Genomic DNA, 15,652 nt, shown 5'->3' on the forward strand with positions numbered 1-15,652 from the left:
TGAAAAAGGAATTAGGAAAGCTTTAAAATTAAAAGAAAAAGACAGGTTTTTCCTCTAGTCATATAAATAGTTATGGATGGAGATAAAGAGATGGATATTTTTTCATAATACTGAGAGCATACTTTATTATGGGTTTTGAAACTCCAGAAATGTTTAAGTCAGTCTAGTGAATAATTCATTGTTGATTTACTTGGGCCCAATGCAGACTTAGGTGAACCAGGAATAAAGGTGGGCTCCTTGGAGTGACTGAACACAGTAATATTATTTTATTGCCAACTACTCTACTGAGTGATTTTCAGATTTTTTTAAATGAAAAGTCACAGCCTTGACAGTCATCTCTATATTACCTTCCAACAAGTCAGGTTGCTGGGCCCCTGACTCAGTGGTTGTATGAAAGCTTTAAATACACTGATATTAGTGTACTCTATTAGAGAGATATATTTCCCTGACTCTTGATTTAGGACTGAGTGCCTGCCCCCTAAAGTATTGGCAAGATGCAACTAACCAGTCAAAACATCAGAAGGAACTCTGGAAGATTTACTTGATACATGATAAATAAAAATACAGAATGTGATACAGTACCTTTGGTAATCACCCCTTTAATTCTCCACTCCTCCTGGTAATTCTTTATTTCTATCTCCAAAGGAAACTTGTCCCAGTCTCAGGTTCAGAAGCAGTAACTTCCTAGAAAGGAAAGATAGAGGGAAGAAATGGATAAATACTTTATTAAAAATTAGAAATCCACAACAAAAATAATCCCCTTTCATATGGATTTGTACAAACATAGTCTAAGTTTATAAAGCAAGCAAAATTATAATTTTAGAATCATAGTGAAGAAAGGGGTCTAGGAGACACCAATTCAATTTTAGAGAATTCAATTCAATTCAAATGAATAAAATTGAATGAGCATCTGTGAAATATCAGCTTAAACAATTCAGTGGATAAAGCTCTGGAGCGAGAATCAAGAAGATTTGAGTTCAAATCCAGCCTTGGACTCTAGCTATGCAATCTTGAACAGTCAATTAGATACTATCTGCCTCAGTTTCCACACTTCTAAAAATGGGAATGATAAAAGCACTTATCTTTGAAGAATTATTATGAAGATAAAATAAATATAATTTTGGTAATGGAAGGGAATAGAAATGAAGTTTTGGAAACCATGAAGATTAAATACTTTCATTATCACCATCATCACTATTCTTACTATTATTGTTATGATTTTTATTATTTTCCATGTGTTGGATGCTGCTAGATTCTGGGTATATAAAGACAGAAATGAAAGGAATTCTTTCTTTTAAAGAGACTACATTCTAAAGGGAAACTGATGAGGAAACTCAGTCCCTGATGGTTTTGCCCAAATTATATATCTGATTAGTAGGAGAGTTGAGATTAAAGTTAAGGTATTATAATTCTCAGTCCAATATTCTTTTCTCTTCCTACTTTTTACCTGGCTCCCTACTTTTTCTTTGGGCTTATAGTTCTTATTTTTAATTCTGATAATGGCACTCTAAGCAAAGTAGTATCTATTCCTACATAATATACAACAATTCAGATTAGGCTTCTGTTTGACCAGGTTGTTTCTGTGACCTGAGGAAAGACCCATAGAAACCATATATTTTTCACCTACCTATGAAAAAAATTTTCTAAAAAGAATAATTTTGTTTAGCAAATGTGCATATCAGTCCCCACTCCTATTGGTCCTTATCACTCTGTAGTCAAAGAGTTCCCTTCTGAGTTGCTTGTTTGTGAAGGCAGGGTAGGATTTTTTTTTGAGCACTTTGAGGGTCTTTTCCCTTATCATCACATGATGAATTACATTTTTAATTCTTTTCCCCTCTCTCTACCCAGAGTGTGCCCACCAGTCTTCTCCATACACTCCATACCCAAAGCAACTGAAGTTACACAATATGAACAGCATCTAAGAGCTGGTGGAGGGGGAGAGTGGGGGAAGTGGGGGAAAGAGGGTCCTGATGGTGGTGGTAGAATTGATGAGAATATGAATCTCCTTTTTCCCTTTTCTGGATTGAAATTATTTTTCCTTTTGCTAATTTCCTAACCCAATATTTTTCTTAATAACAACCCAGATTAATTTGTCTTCAGAGAATTTTGGAATCAAAAAATATCAAGAGAGACTATCAGTGCTAGAGTGAAAAGTCTGAGAGTTTGGAATGTTCCAAGAGATCAGAGCGTTGGAGAAATTTTCAGAGCAAAGATACTGATTTTTAGTCTGCTTTGATATCATTGCATTTGTTACTTCATCATTTTGGGTATTCTCTTCAATGGTGAAAATTGCAAATAATCCAGCTCTTTACATCCTGAGCAACTCTTATCTACCTTTTCCCATAAATCCTTCATGGGATCTTCCTTTAGATCTTTAGATATTTCTCAGATTCAATAAATCTTTAACTATGAGCTTTCTGGGAGAAAAATGTATACATGACATACTTTTAATTCTAACCGCATTATTAACACTTTCTTAAGTCTTTATAATTAACATTAAGCCCCAATTTATTGCTTGCTGATTTCAGGAATTTAACACTAGAAATTTAACAGTTTTCTCCTGAGCAAGTTGAAGCAAGCTCCAGTATAGCCCTGGGAGCCTTCAAGCTGTTTTGTTATCCATTATCCCTTGATTCACTCTATACTTAGGATGCATGTCTGTTACATAGTAGGGGTTTAAGGCATACAATATTGACTGTCCTGGTCATACATATAATTAATGATTTTTATATATGGCTTCTTGTTCACAATTATTTACTTGTAATATACCACCATCCTGGTACAGTGGACAGAGTGCTTGACCTGACGTCAGAAAGACTAATATTTCCAAGTTCAAATTCAGCTTCAGACACTCACTAGTTGTGTGACTCTAGGCAAGTCACATAACCTTGCTTGCCTCAGTCTCCTCATATTTAAAATGAGCTACAAAAAGAAATGGCAAACTGCTCCAGTAAAACCCTCCAAGTAAAGACTAAATAGGGTCACAAAGAGTTGGACACAACAGAAAGACAATAAAAAATAAATTTAACTTGCTATATAATTCAAACAGTACCAATGTTATCTATTTAGATAAAATATCTATGAGAAAAGGGGGACATGAATGACAGAAAACAATGCAGATTATTACCATTTTCTTTTTTTTTGTCTGTTTTAGGATTTTTTGCAAGGCAATGGGATTATATGACTTGCCCAGGGTCACAGAGCTAGGTAATTACAAAGTGACTGAAGCTGGATTTGAACTCAAGTCCTCCTGATTCCAGGGCCAGTACTCTATTCACTGGCAACCTAGCTGCCCCATGGCTTTTTCAATTTTCAAAAGAAGTTTAACTGCTTTGACACAATTTCATTGATAAAGAGGCAAAGTGGAGAGAGGTTAGAGCTTGGACTCAGGAAGATTTGAATTGAAATTCCACCTCAGAAATTTATGAAGATGTTTGGCTTTGGGAAAATGATTGACTTCTCTTTGCCTCTGTTTCCTTATCTGTAAATCCAGGGGGTGAGAGGTGATGGTTTTTTCCAGATGATGCAGAGTCAAGCAGCTCTTTCAGGCATCAAAAACTTAATCACTTCTGTTGGTAGCCAAGGGCAACCCTACTTTAGGATGTAAAATCATCTGCAGAATCTTATATGGAAAGATGATAGAAGATTATATAGTATTTTTTGTCTATATACAATTTTGTATTTATATTTTAAATATAAAAATAATGTCTCCAGACAAAGTATACCTCAGTTTTTTTCAAAGATTTGCAATCTACAAGTGACCTCATGAAAATATGCTTCAAAGCACTAAAAATAAGGGAAAAAGCAAATGAAGGTAAATGTGGCTTCATTTGATACCATTCAGTTGGTCAAAAAATCATAGGTTTAATGATTTAGGACTGAAAGAGCCTTTAGAAGATGGTGGCATGCAGGCAGGAATTCCCAGAAACTCTTCTCCAGAAGACCCCAAATACTGTAAAATTATGATTCAAACCAAATTCTAGAGCAACAGAACCCACAGAAAGTCTGAGTGAAACAATTTTCCAAGCAAAGACAACTTGGTAAATCTGAGGGCAAGGTCTATTCCACCAGGATCAGGGTTGAAACGAGCCACAGTGCATACTGGCCAGAGTAAACCAGTCCCAATCTTCCAGGAATAGCCTGCAGGGTACCTGGATCCCTGGGGGCACCTGACTCCATGGCAACTGGAGCAGTTTGCAGATCTCTTAGCCCAGGGTTCACCCTGGACAGCTTAGAAGGTTGGCAGGAAAACTCTACTATACCAGAGTGAGTATGGAACCCAGGCCAGCACCAGTCTCAGGGCAGACCCACCCTGGGAACCTGTGGAGTCAACCAGGAGCTGCTTCCAGATTACTCAGTCCAGAGATGGTAAGGGTATGGGGAGAGACTTGTTTTCTCTATCATCTCAGGGGCAGGACTCTGCTGCTTTGCCCATACTCAGATCCAGGTTGCAGTATGGACCCCATACTACCATAGAGGAGCAGGGACAACTCATTAACAGCTCCAAGGCAGAGGGGAATGCCTAGGGATAAACTATAGACCAGAACTCAGGTCAGGAGAGCAGTCACAGCCTCTCATATGACATTTAGGTCCCCACAGGGGGGTGTCCCAAAAGCTCCCAAAAGTTTTGGAAGCATAATAAAATTAGGTCATAAGCTAGAGAAATGAGCAAACAACAAGAAAAAAAAATCTGACCATAGAAAATTACTTCGGACCCATGGAGGATCAAAACATATACTCAGAAGATGACAAAGTCAAAGCTTCTCTATCCAAAGGTTCCAAGAAAAATAGGAATTGTTCTCAGACTCTGGAAGAGCCCAAAAAGACTTTGAAAAGCAAATAAAGGAGGTAGAGGAAAAATTGGATAGAGAAATGAAAGCAATGCAGGAAAATCACAAAAGGCCAAGTCAGTAGTTTGGTGAAGGAGATACTAAAAATACTGAAGAAAATAATATGTTAAAGACCAGTTTAGGTCAGATCGAAAAAACAGTTCGCAAAGTTAATGAGGAGAAGAACACTTAATAAAGTAGAATTGTTCTGTTGGAAAGGATATAAGACAGTTCTCTGAAGAAAATATCTCCTTTAAATGTAGAATGGAGCTAAGGGAAACTGTTGACTTTGTGAGAAATCGAAAAACAATAAAAGAAAACCAAAAGAATGAAAAAAAAACTAGAAGAAAATGTGAAATACATTTGGAAAAACAACTGACCCAGAATGATAATTTACAAATTATTAGGCTACCTAAAAGTCAAAACCAGGAAAAGAGCCTAGACTTCATTTTTTCAAGAAATAATTCAGTAAAAATGCCCTGATATCCTAGAAGCAGAGAATAGAATAGAAATGTAGGGGATTCCACTGATCACCTCCTGAAAGAGACTCCCCCCCAACAATTCCGAGGAATATTAAAGCCAAATTCCCAAACTCCCAAGTCAAAGAGAAAATACTACAAGCAATCAGAAAAAAAAAACAATTACTATGGCACCACAATCAGGATTACACAGGATCTGGCAGTGTCTACATTAAGGGCTTATACAATTCGGAATATGATATTCCAGAAAACAAACGAGCTTGGTTTACAACCAAGAATCAACTACCCAGCAAAGCTGAATATCAACTTTTAGGGGAAAAGATGAATTTTTGATGAGATAAGGGACTTCCAAACTTTCCTGTTGAAACAACCAAAGCTGAACAGAAAATTTGATCTTCAACTACAGAACTCAGGTGAATCATAGAGAGGGAGTATGGGAAGAGCTAATTATGAGGGATTTAATGATGTTGAACTGCACATATTCCTGCATGGGAAGAAAATACTGATAAATCATATGAACTTTCTTATTTATAAGAGCAGTTAGAAGGAGCATATATAGACAAGGCACAGGAGGGAGCTGAAGATAATGGTATAATATAAAGATGGAGTCAATTGGTGAAAAAGAAATGAACTGGGAGAAAGGGAAAGAAGAGGTAGAATGGGTTAAGATATTTCTCATAAAAGAGTTCAAGGAAAAGCTTTTGCTATAGAGTGGAATGGGAGTAAAGTGAGAGGAACGAGTGAGCTTTCATTCTCATCAGAAATGACTCAAAGAGAAAAATAGCATACATTCTCAATATGTTATAGAAATCTGTCTTACCCTTTGGGAAAAAGGAGAGGAAGGGGATGGGAGAAAGTGGACAGGGGAAGGGGAGGAGAGTTGTAGGTGATAGAAGAGAGGGAAGATCATGGGAGACAATAGTCAGATACAACACACATCTGAGGAGGGACAAGGTGATGGGAGAGAGAGAATAGAATAGATGGAAGTGGGAAGAAATAGAATGGAGGGAAATACAGTTAACAATAGGAACTGTGGGAAAAAATATTGAATCAATTTCTCTGATAAACTTATGATAAAGAATGCAATCCATCCCAGAGACAGAGCCGATGGTTGATGGTATCTGAACACTGACTGAAAGAGACCTCAAAGGTTATGTAATCCATGTACCTCATTTTACAAGTCAAATGACTTGCCAAAGTCATAGGTACACAGGAAGTAGAAATCAGAGGCTCAATTTGAACCTCAGGTCTCCAATCCAAAATTAAATGGATAGACACATTAATTCTTATGGGTGGATCTATACAATAATCTAATTATTCTGGATTTAAATTTGAACAAAAAGTGATTAAACTGGTACTGCTTTGGTCCTTCCAACCTATTACTAGGCATATCTTAAGGGGTCAAAGAGAAAAACAAGGTGACTGTACATTGATTGGGGTGATGGCAAAACCTCCCAATTCTCTGATATAAGAATCAAAATGTTATTGTTCATTAAGAATTGTTAAGAGGCAGTGCAGAGATGTCAAACATGGAACACTGTAACACTCCATAGTGCAGCTTGAAACCTATTAAAAAGTCAGTGGGAATATTTTACAAAAAAAATACAACTAAGTAAAGATAATGTTAATGCCCTCAGTGATACTTTTGTACAGTTTAGTGACCCCCATTTCTCCTGGAGTTCCACACAATGACCAAGCAGTTGGGGAAATGGCCACATAGTTAAAAGACCTGGCTTCAAGATTTACTTCAGACATATATTGGCTGTGTGACTGAGCAAGTACCCTAACTTTTCTAGGTTTGAGGCAACTTTCTAAGACTATAAGTGGTAGAGTAGGGGTACATTATGATTGAAGGAAGGAGTTTACTCACTGGCAGATCATTATACCAAGGATGTCACAGGCCATGGACAAAATCAAATCAAAACAAAACAAAAATCTTAAAGTATATTCAGAAGAATGGGGAAAGCATTGTGTCTACTGATGTAGGCAACATTGAACAAGAACCAAGAGAACAATATGCAATGGTAACTACCATAAATATATAAAAAGATCACCCAAAGGAAGTTAATTTTGAGTAATGGGAAAACAATCAAATAGTGAAGGTCCTAGGAAGGGGATAACAAAAGGTATATATTTGTTCAAAGTAGAGAAGCAGAGACAATAAAGACAGAATATAAAAAGGTTTAGATAAAATTTTAGATAAAAAAATTTTGGATGAAAAAACTTTAGATAAAGTTTTTGTATAAGATACTTTTTGTTTTTTCTTTATCATAAAATGAATGATAAGAAAAAATGGCTTTTTCTCACAGATTCCATTTTCAATATGTGGATTTCCATTATGTCATAGTAGACACTTTAGAAGAACATTCCACTCTTTCATGTTTCCTCATTTCTTTATCACTAAAGAAAATTCATTATATTATGTTCTGCAGACTGGGGGTTGGATTTCTAACAATATATTAATTATATAAAAATGTTTAAGGCAACCAAAAATGTTGGAATTTTTATTGAATTTGTCATAATGGGATTTGGCCTGTTTCATTTTCAGCTGGGGAAATCAAAAACATGAGATGCCCAGTGGGACTGTTAAAAGTCTTAGACATGTGATTAATAAAACATTTTGAATAACTTGCTGGAAAATGTTATGAAGCTAGAGTTGAATATGTCAATAAGTGCATTCTCTTCCACTGAAAATATTTGCCCTAAATTATTTATATTCATTTACCATCTAAACCTTTGAGGTTTGTGAAATCAAATAGTCAAAGACACTTATATAAATAAATATTTCTGTATATATCAGTTATCCCCCTTTTGCTTCCCTCAATTTCCCTGCAGAACCAGTTACAGTCAATTAGTTCATTCTCTTGATTATAATGTAATGAGCAATGGGTTTGGAGGCAGATCATTTCAAGTCCTATCTCTGGAATTCGTGGACTATGTGACCACAGGCAATACTTTCTGGTTTGGTTGACTCTTTGTAAAATGGTAATAATATTCATATTGTCTGCAGATTATGTAATAGATAAAGATAAAATATGGTAGTGTATGCTTTGAAAAGATCCATCTAGGGACTGTGGCCTGTGACTTTATTGGGATAGGCAATTCCCAGATAAATTAACTTATTCTATCAGCAAAGGCTGGCCTCTATTTTAAAACTTTCAAACTTTCAAGTTGCCTAGGAATAGGGATAGATGATGCTTGTCCTTCATTCTTGAAGAACGTTATGACATCAGGGAGGTTTTAACACAGCAAGCATGTGAATTGGCTTTGAGAGAGGGGATGAGGATTTAAGCACTTTTTGACTGAAAATGACCCTGGATGCAAGGTAATCAGAGTTAATTGACTTGCCCAAGCTAGTCAATGACTGAGGTCAAATTCGAACTCCTGTCCTCTTAGAGTCCTCTTGACCCCAAGGCAGTGCTTTATCTACTATACCATCTAGCTCCAAGGTGGATAGAATACTAGGATTAAAGTCAGGAAGATTCAGCTTTCTGAATTCAAAATGGCCTCAGGCACTAATTAGCTCTGTGTGTCCCTAGGCTGGTTATTTAACTCTATTTGGCTCAGTTTTCTCATTTGTAAAATGAGCTGGAGAAGAGCCTGTCAAACCATTCTAATATCTATGTCAAGGAAACCCAAATTGGGGTCATGAAGAGTGGACCAAAACTGAAAAACAAATACTGAGATTTCAGGAAAAATAGGCAAACACTACAAATTATTGTTTTGATTTTCTAGACTTAAGAAAGCGACAGAGAATATGCTAATAATGCAGATATTGCTTATAAGGACATTGTACTTTGTTATGGGGGTAAGGGAAGTGGTGATTATTAAACATTTACCAGTACATTGTCAACGGATGTCATCAGGGACACACCACAACTATGTATCAGAGGTGAAGCTTGAACCAAGAGTTTCCAAACTTTGTGAATGATTTTTCATCCACTAAGCCATACCTCCTATAGCCTATTATTTTTATTATTCAACCCAAAGACATATTTTAATATTGTCTATGTGCAAGGCACTATCTTAGATACCCTTTCATCAGAGAATTTTCAATAGGACAGTGGGATCTTTTCTCATCCATTATTTTAGGCAGATCTCAATCATGCTTCACCTACCATCCATCCTGTTGGCCACCTTCTTGCTAGCTTCCTTTCTAGCATGCATTTCCTATACTCTATTCCCAACAACTTCCCATTTAAACAGCAAAAACAATGAAACAATTTATACCTTACAGGAAATTCTGTTCTAAAGTGGAGATTGCTCCTGAGGGGAAAGGGGTGGGGGGAGTATTTAGAACCGATAAGAACCTTAGAGATCATCTATTTAAATACTCTCATTTAATAAATGAGGCTGAGAGATGACATAAAATGTCTCAAAACTCCCAGGTAGTAAGAGGGAGGCAGAATGCTACATTAAGGACAGCTTTGGGGACTTTGGGGGCCTGATTTTGAATCTTTAGTGGTCCAATGACTATATACAGACCAGTTCAAGTCCTATCTCTGGAATTCATGAACTGTTGGACCATGGGCTTAGCTTCTTGTTGCAAAAGGTTTCTTTAGGTATAAAATGAGGATGATGAAACCCTTAGTACATATACTACAGGCATATAGGCAACAATGAATAACCTATCAAGGAGTTTGCTGACCTTAAAAGAATGCATATCATTGGCAGTTATGCCCACATCCTGATTAGTGCAAATAATGAATTTTTTGAAGTGATCACATTATTTGAATTCATGTAGCATATTTCTATTTGGTTAGAAGTTATTACCATATTTTACACAGTTACAATCCCGAATAATGCTAACTCAAATCCATGGGACCACTTAAGGGGATTCATTATTCACATCGTATTGACAAGTAGTCCCAGGATTGCTATGAATTAAAGGGTAGGTCCTTTAATTCCATATTTAGTATGCTTTCTTTGCATATTTTCCTCCTTGCTAAGCAATAATTCTAGAAGGCAAAGACAGTCACGTATATATTATTTTAGGGGGTGGGGAGAAGGGAGAAGGCTATTGGAGTTATGTGACTTGCCCAAGGTTGCAAAGCTAGTAAGTGTTCGATGTCAAATTTGAACTCAGGTCCTCTTGACTCTTAGGTGAATTGCTCTATCCAACCACCTGGTTGCCCCTATCTTGCATACATCTTGACACTCTTTCCTACCCCACAATAATTCTTCAGACACTGAAGTGGGTGCTCAAAGCTCAGTTGATTTATGGAACTAAAATCCTCCTGGTAAAATATTAACTCCTACCATGCCTTGTCTGTGGGTTCTACATTTTCCCCTTTCACCTGCTTCTTTCTTAAAATGCCAATATGCTAAGTGATATGTCAAAGGAGGGATGGTGATGATGATGTTTTGTTTCCTAGTCATTGGAGCTATCCTAAAATGCAATGGGAATGAGTTAAATCAGCAGGTAATGGGTTCCTTTTCCTTGGAGGTCTTTGAATAAAAGCTGATAGCTCTATGGATAGAACACTGAGCCTGTAATTAGAAAAATTTGAGATCAAATCTAGCCTCATACATGAAACCTACAACAAGTGACTTGAAACTTCTCCCACCCCCAGTATCCTCATCACTAAAATAGAGATAATTTAAATATATAAAGTGTTCCATAAACCTAAAAAAAACCCATACAAATACTAGCTTGCCATCAATGCGGACTAGAATTTTTTCCTTATGCTTTTACAGATTAATTTTATGAATTATTTTGGCTTTCAAAAATGTGGGAGGAAGAAAGGAAAGAAGGATGGGAGAAAAGGATGAAAGAAGGAAAGAAAGAAGGATGGAAAGAAGGAAGGAAGGATGTATGAAGGGAAAGAAAGAAGAAAAGAAGGAAAAATGAAGAGGGAAGGAAGGAAAGAAAGAAGGAAAGGGAAGGAGGGAGGGAAGAAGGGAAGAAGGGAGGAAGGGAGGATACTCTGCTAAGAACTTTATAAACAGGATGCAGTAGGAGGAACATCAGGTCAAGACCTGGATTTGTTGATTCAGAGTCACCAAAACACTGAGATTTAATCAAGTACCTTGCATAAGGATACTACAAAGACAAAAAAAAAAGAAACAATCCCTGCTGTCAAGGAAGTTACATTCAATCATGGGACTGTCCAATCCGTCTCTAAGTCTATATTAAATCCATATAAAACTTGGGATATAAATTAAACTCTCTATCCATGAGCATCTCCTCTGTATCCAGTCACTAGGCAATAGGATAAACAACAACAAAGAAGGAAAATATTTCCAACTCTCATACAACTTCTATCAACTCAAGGGATGTTGAGATCTATGTATAAAATAAAAATAAAATAGAAAACCAACCTTAAGTGCTCAGGTTGAGGGAAGACAGGCCCCAGTAATTGTGGGGTCAGGTAAGACATCACATGCAAATGTGCTGAATTCTGAACAAATGAGGGTGAATTGAATTCAGTCAATTCAAAGTCATGGAGGTGGGAAATGGAGTCTTATATGTGAAGAATAACAACAATAACAATAATAATATTTATGTAGTTCTTTTACATTTGTAAAACATTCTATAAATATATCATTTGATGTGGGGGGGGTGTACTATTATAGATTAGAAAACTAAAGTTGTCAGAGGAGTGAGTTCAAATCATGCCTTAGACACTAAGTAGCTGTGTGATGTTAAACAAGTCACTTCATTTCTATTTTCCTCAGTTTTTTCAAATATAAAAATGGGAATAACAATAGCACCTACCTATCAGTTTTGTTGTTCTCTCATCTCCTCACTTTCCTCTTTCCTTCTATCCATCTCTCTAGCTGTCTCTCCATCTTTTAATCTTACCCTTCCTTTCTCCCTCTCTCTTTCTCCCTCCTTTTTGCCTCCTCTTTGTCTCTCTTCATCTGTCTATCTTCTTTCTTCATTCTATCCCTCTCTCCATCTCTTCTTCTCTCTCCCTTCTTCCTCCCTTCCTTAATTTTGTGTCTCTTCCTTCTTCCTTCCTCTCTTGTGTTCTCTTCATTTCTGTGTCTGTCTCTCTTTCCTTTCTTACTTCCTTCCCTCACTCTCTCACTTCTTCCTTTCCTCCCCTTCTCTTTGTTTCTCTCCATCTCTCTGCATCTGCCTCTCTCCCTTCCTCTTTTCTTCCCATCTTCTGTCTATCTCTCCTTCCTTCCTTCCTTCCTTCCTTCCTTCCTTCCTTCCTTCCTTCCTTCCCTCCCTCTTGCTTTATTTCTCTTCATTTCTCTGTTTGCCTCTCTTCCTTTCTTACCCCCCCATCTCTCCATTTCTCAACATTCCTGAAGTCAAGATGATGATTCTTGAGAAGTTATAACTCCCATAATGAACTTGTTCTATCACTCCATGTGATTCAATTGGTATTCCTACACCAATAAATCGATTTAGTTTGACTAACAAACCATGCAGTCCCATAGATACTGAACAAAGGCCTTATCATATGGAAGGCTCTTGTTAAACAGGTTTCGTGATAAAGGAGGATTATCACTGAAATTGGGGCTGTTTTCTCAAGCAGGCAGCCATTCTTGCAGCTACAGCTATCTGTGTCAAGATTGAAAGCTGGCATAAAGAACGGAGCATAGAGTTCACATTCCCAAATGATTTTAGACAAGGAACTGGCAGATGCTAAAGGAAAGAAAAAATAAATAATAAACCACGTCATAGTGAGAGGCAAAAGCAAACTCAAGGAGCATGGTGACCTGGTCCTTTGGTTAACTTCAGCAAATCACTGTGTTCTTTCTGAACATTTCCCTCATTCTGTTGATTGGCTTGCATTCCCCCTTCTCAAGGATGCCCAACATTTTAACAACATCCATTTACTTGCACCACTTTGTAACATTTCATGGTTGAGTTGCTTTTAAGATAATATTATTTGAAATATGCCCAGGAAAAAAAAAGGTATATCCTATTCTTCTTTCCTGAGTAAATGTTGACAGCCTGACCTCTCTACCCCCATTCTACTGGTTGCATGTTCAGCAGTCTGTAAGACTCAACTCTGAATATGCAGCGTAGGCTACCTGTCATTGGCTTTAGGAAGAATTGACTATTTGGTGGAGGGCCTGCTTCAGTAGCCCCAGCTTTGGTCACTCCTTGCTGGGCCTTCTGGGTCAGACAAGGTCTGAAAGCTAAGAAGTTTGCTTGTCTCCTTTCACTTAAATTGACCATATTTCTTCCTTTCTTGATCCCATCCTGACTTATTTTGCCAAGCAAAGAGAGATTGCAAAATGAAAAGAAAAGTGGGCTATCAAAGCCCTTTTATAAGGCTGGTGAGAAATTATCTGGGTATATGAGACACGACCAACCAAAATGTACTTTTAGGCACAGCAATGCATGAAGATATTCCAGTACTCTTACTTGCATTTATAGAATATTTTAGGGTTTGCAAAGCACTTGGAGCTTCAAAACAATCTTATGGGGGGAAGTATTGCTATGACCCCCATTCTGCAGATAAGTGGCTTCCCCAGAGGCACACAGCTGCTTGGTGATTGAATCAAAATTTAAACTCAAGTCTTCCTGAATCCAAATCTAACACTATCTCTACTATGTCATGCTGTCTGCACAGAAGGGCATGAAGAGAGAGAGGGGAAAATAAGCATTTAAGTTTATACAGATTATGAGTTTATAAGAATAAGCACCTATTGTGTGATGAACATTGTGATAAATGATTTACAAATGTTATCTTATCTGATCTTCACAACAATTCTTATGAGGAAGATGCTGTCCTTATCTTTATTTTACAAATGAGAAAACTGAGGCAAATAGAAATAATGATTTTTCTTATTACTTTGATAGAAGATGATGGGAAATCATGGTGGAGAGAGTTCTCATATTGATAAATTGTGTAAACCCTGAAGTATTTACATAGAAACATCATTTTAGTAATCACCACTATCTCCCCTTGAGTGCCAAGGAGAGGGTTATAGGGAAGCAAGGGACTCACAAGAAGAGATTCCCTATTTCATCTTTTAAACCAGGGGATTTGATCTTTTTGATGGGTGTGAGATAATTGATTCAAGCCTTAGAATTTTTCAGTTCTAACTGTAGGTCTTCAGATATCTGGGATCTTGACCCTTTCCATTGCTGGAAGAGTTACTCACTGCTCTGGACTGGAGAATGAGACATGGGTCATCATGCAAGTCTCTTGGATTTCAAGTATCTTCAAAGTCAAGCAAAATGTTTGATTAGTTTGATTTTGACTAGTTCGATTTTTGACTCATTCGATAAAGGAAAAAAAAATGGATCAACCCATTATAATTTGTCATTTTATCTTCTAAATGACTGAAAGATGTTATTTTGGAATGGGAACCATCCCCTGGCACACAGAAGCCTCTTAAGAAGTCTGAATCCCAGAGAGCTAGGAATGCTGGTTTAGGCCAGGCATGAATTTAAACAGGTCTGTATATGCTCTTTGGAGTATAATATAACTCTACAGACCCTTTTGCATTGACTTCAGGCAAGCACAATCTGCTATTTCTCACTTCAGCAGGGTCTCCTTCTACATCAAAGGGCAACAAGTAAGACTGGACAGCTTAATCCATTTATCATGTTTTCTCTAGCTAGTGTGTATCATATAAGCACATAAGAACTAGGAAAATACCAGGTAAGATTTTCATTGAATAAAGAAGAGACTTTGAAGTTATTTAGGGGTTTAAGATTCTTTGATTCCTTTAACTTTATTGGACAGGACTTCCTGATTCAGCAGGGAGTACAAATCATATGAATACTCCATTAATCTCCGTTTCCAACTTGCTAATAACAAACCCAAGAAAGAAGACGGTGGGCTGTCATTTTTTGTAGCACCCCAGGCCACATCATCCAAGTGTGATCAGTGCTGGAGACTGTTCAGCCTTCCTATCAGTTTTCAAATCATAGGAGTGTTTAAAGACATGGACATTTAAATTCACTTTTACCAAGTAAGATTTTTCAGAGGCATTATGAAATCAGAACCACTGTCATCCCTTCAAATCTTAATTAGCAATTAATTAACTTGAGGTACTGGTGCCTCAACTATCTGACAGACAGGCTCATAATTATCTTTTATTATTATTACTAATAGAAAATATGGTCAGGATGACTGAGGCTTTCCCGAATATGGACTTTAATTGAATGACCCAGTAGAGAATCAAAATGAACAGGCTGCCCTTTCTACAGAGTTTTATTAAAAATATTTTGAAATTTGATGGTGTCTTATACCCAGGAGTTCAATACACACAGTAAAGGATCAGACTACAAGCAAAAAGTAAGCCTGTTCTCTAGGGCTATGACCTTTAACTAGTTGTAGAGACTGCAGAATGCTGGGCTATCATCTTGAGAAGCAGATTCTCCAGGAAAAACATGTAGTCCCCCCACCATGGTAAGACTTGGAA

General features: G+C 37.1%; 1 long non-coding RNA gene across 2 annotated transcripts in view; it reads right to left on the bottom strand.

Moving 5' to 3' along the window:
• The window catches only part of LOC141511042 (uncharacterized), a 117,854-nt gene that overhangs the window by 35,605 nt on the left and 66,597 nt on the right, over nucleotides 1-15,652 (bottom strand). Inside the window, exons 1-2 of one of the 2 annotated variants that reach the window (XR_012475253.1) lie at nucleotides 11,401-11,475; nucleotides 583-684 (exon numbers count right to left, since the gene is read on the bottom strand). This is a non-coding gene — a long non-coding RNA (uncharacterized LOC141511042). Of the gene's footprint in view, nucleotides 1-582; nucleotides 685-11,400; nucleotides 11,476-15,652 lie in introns of those variants that run through there. The other variant, XR_012475254.1, reaches the window with a different exon arrangement.

The sequence above is a fragment of the Macrotis lagotis genome, chromosome 2, assembly GCF_037893015.1.
Source record: "Macrotis lagotis isolate mMagLag1 chromosome 2, bilby.v1.9.chrom.fasta, whole genome shotgun sequence".
Taxonomy (NCBI): domain Eukaryota; kingdom Metazoa; phylum Chordata; class Mammalia; order Peramelemorphia; family Peramelidae; genus Macrotis; species Macrotis lagotis.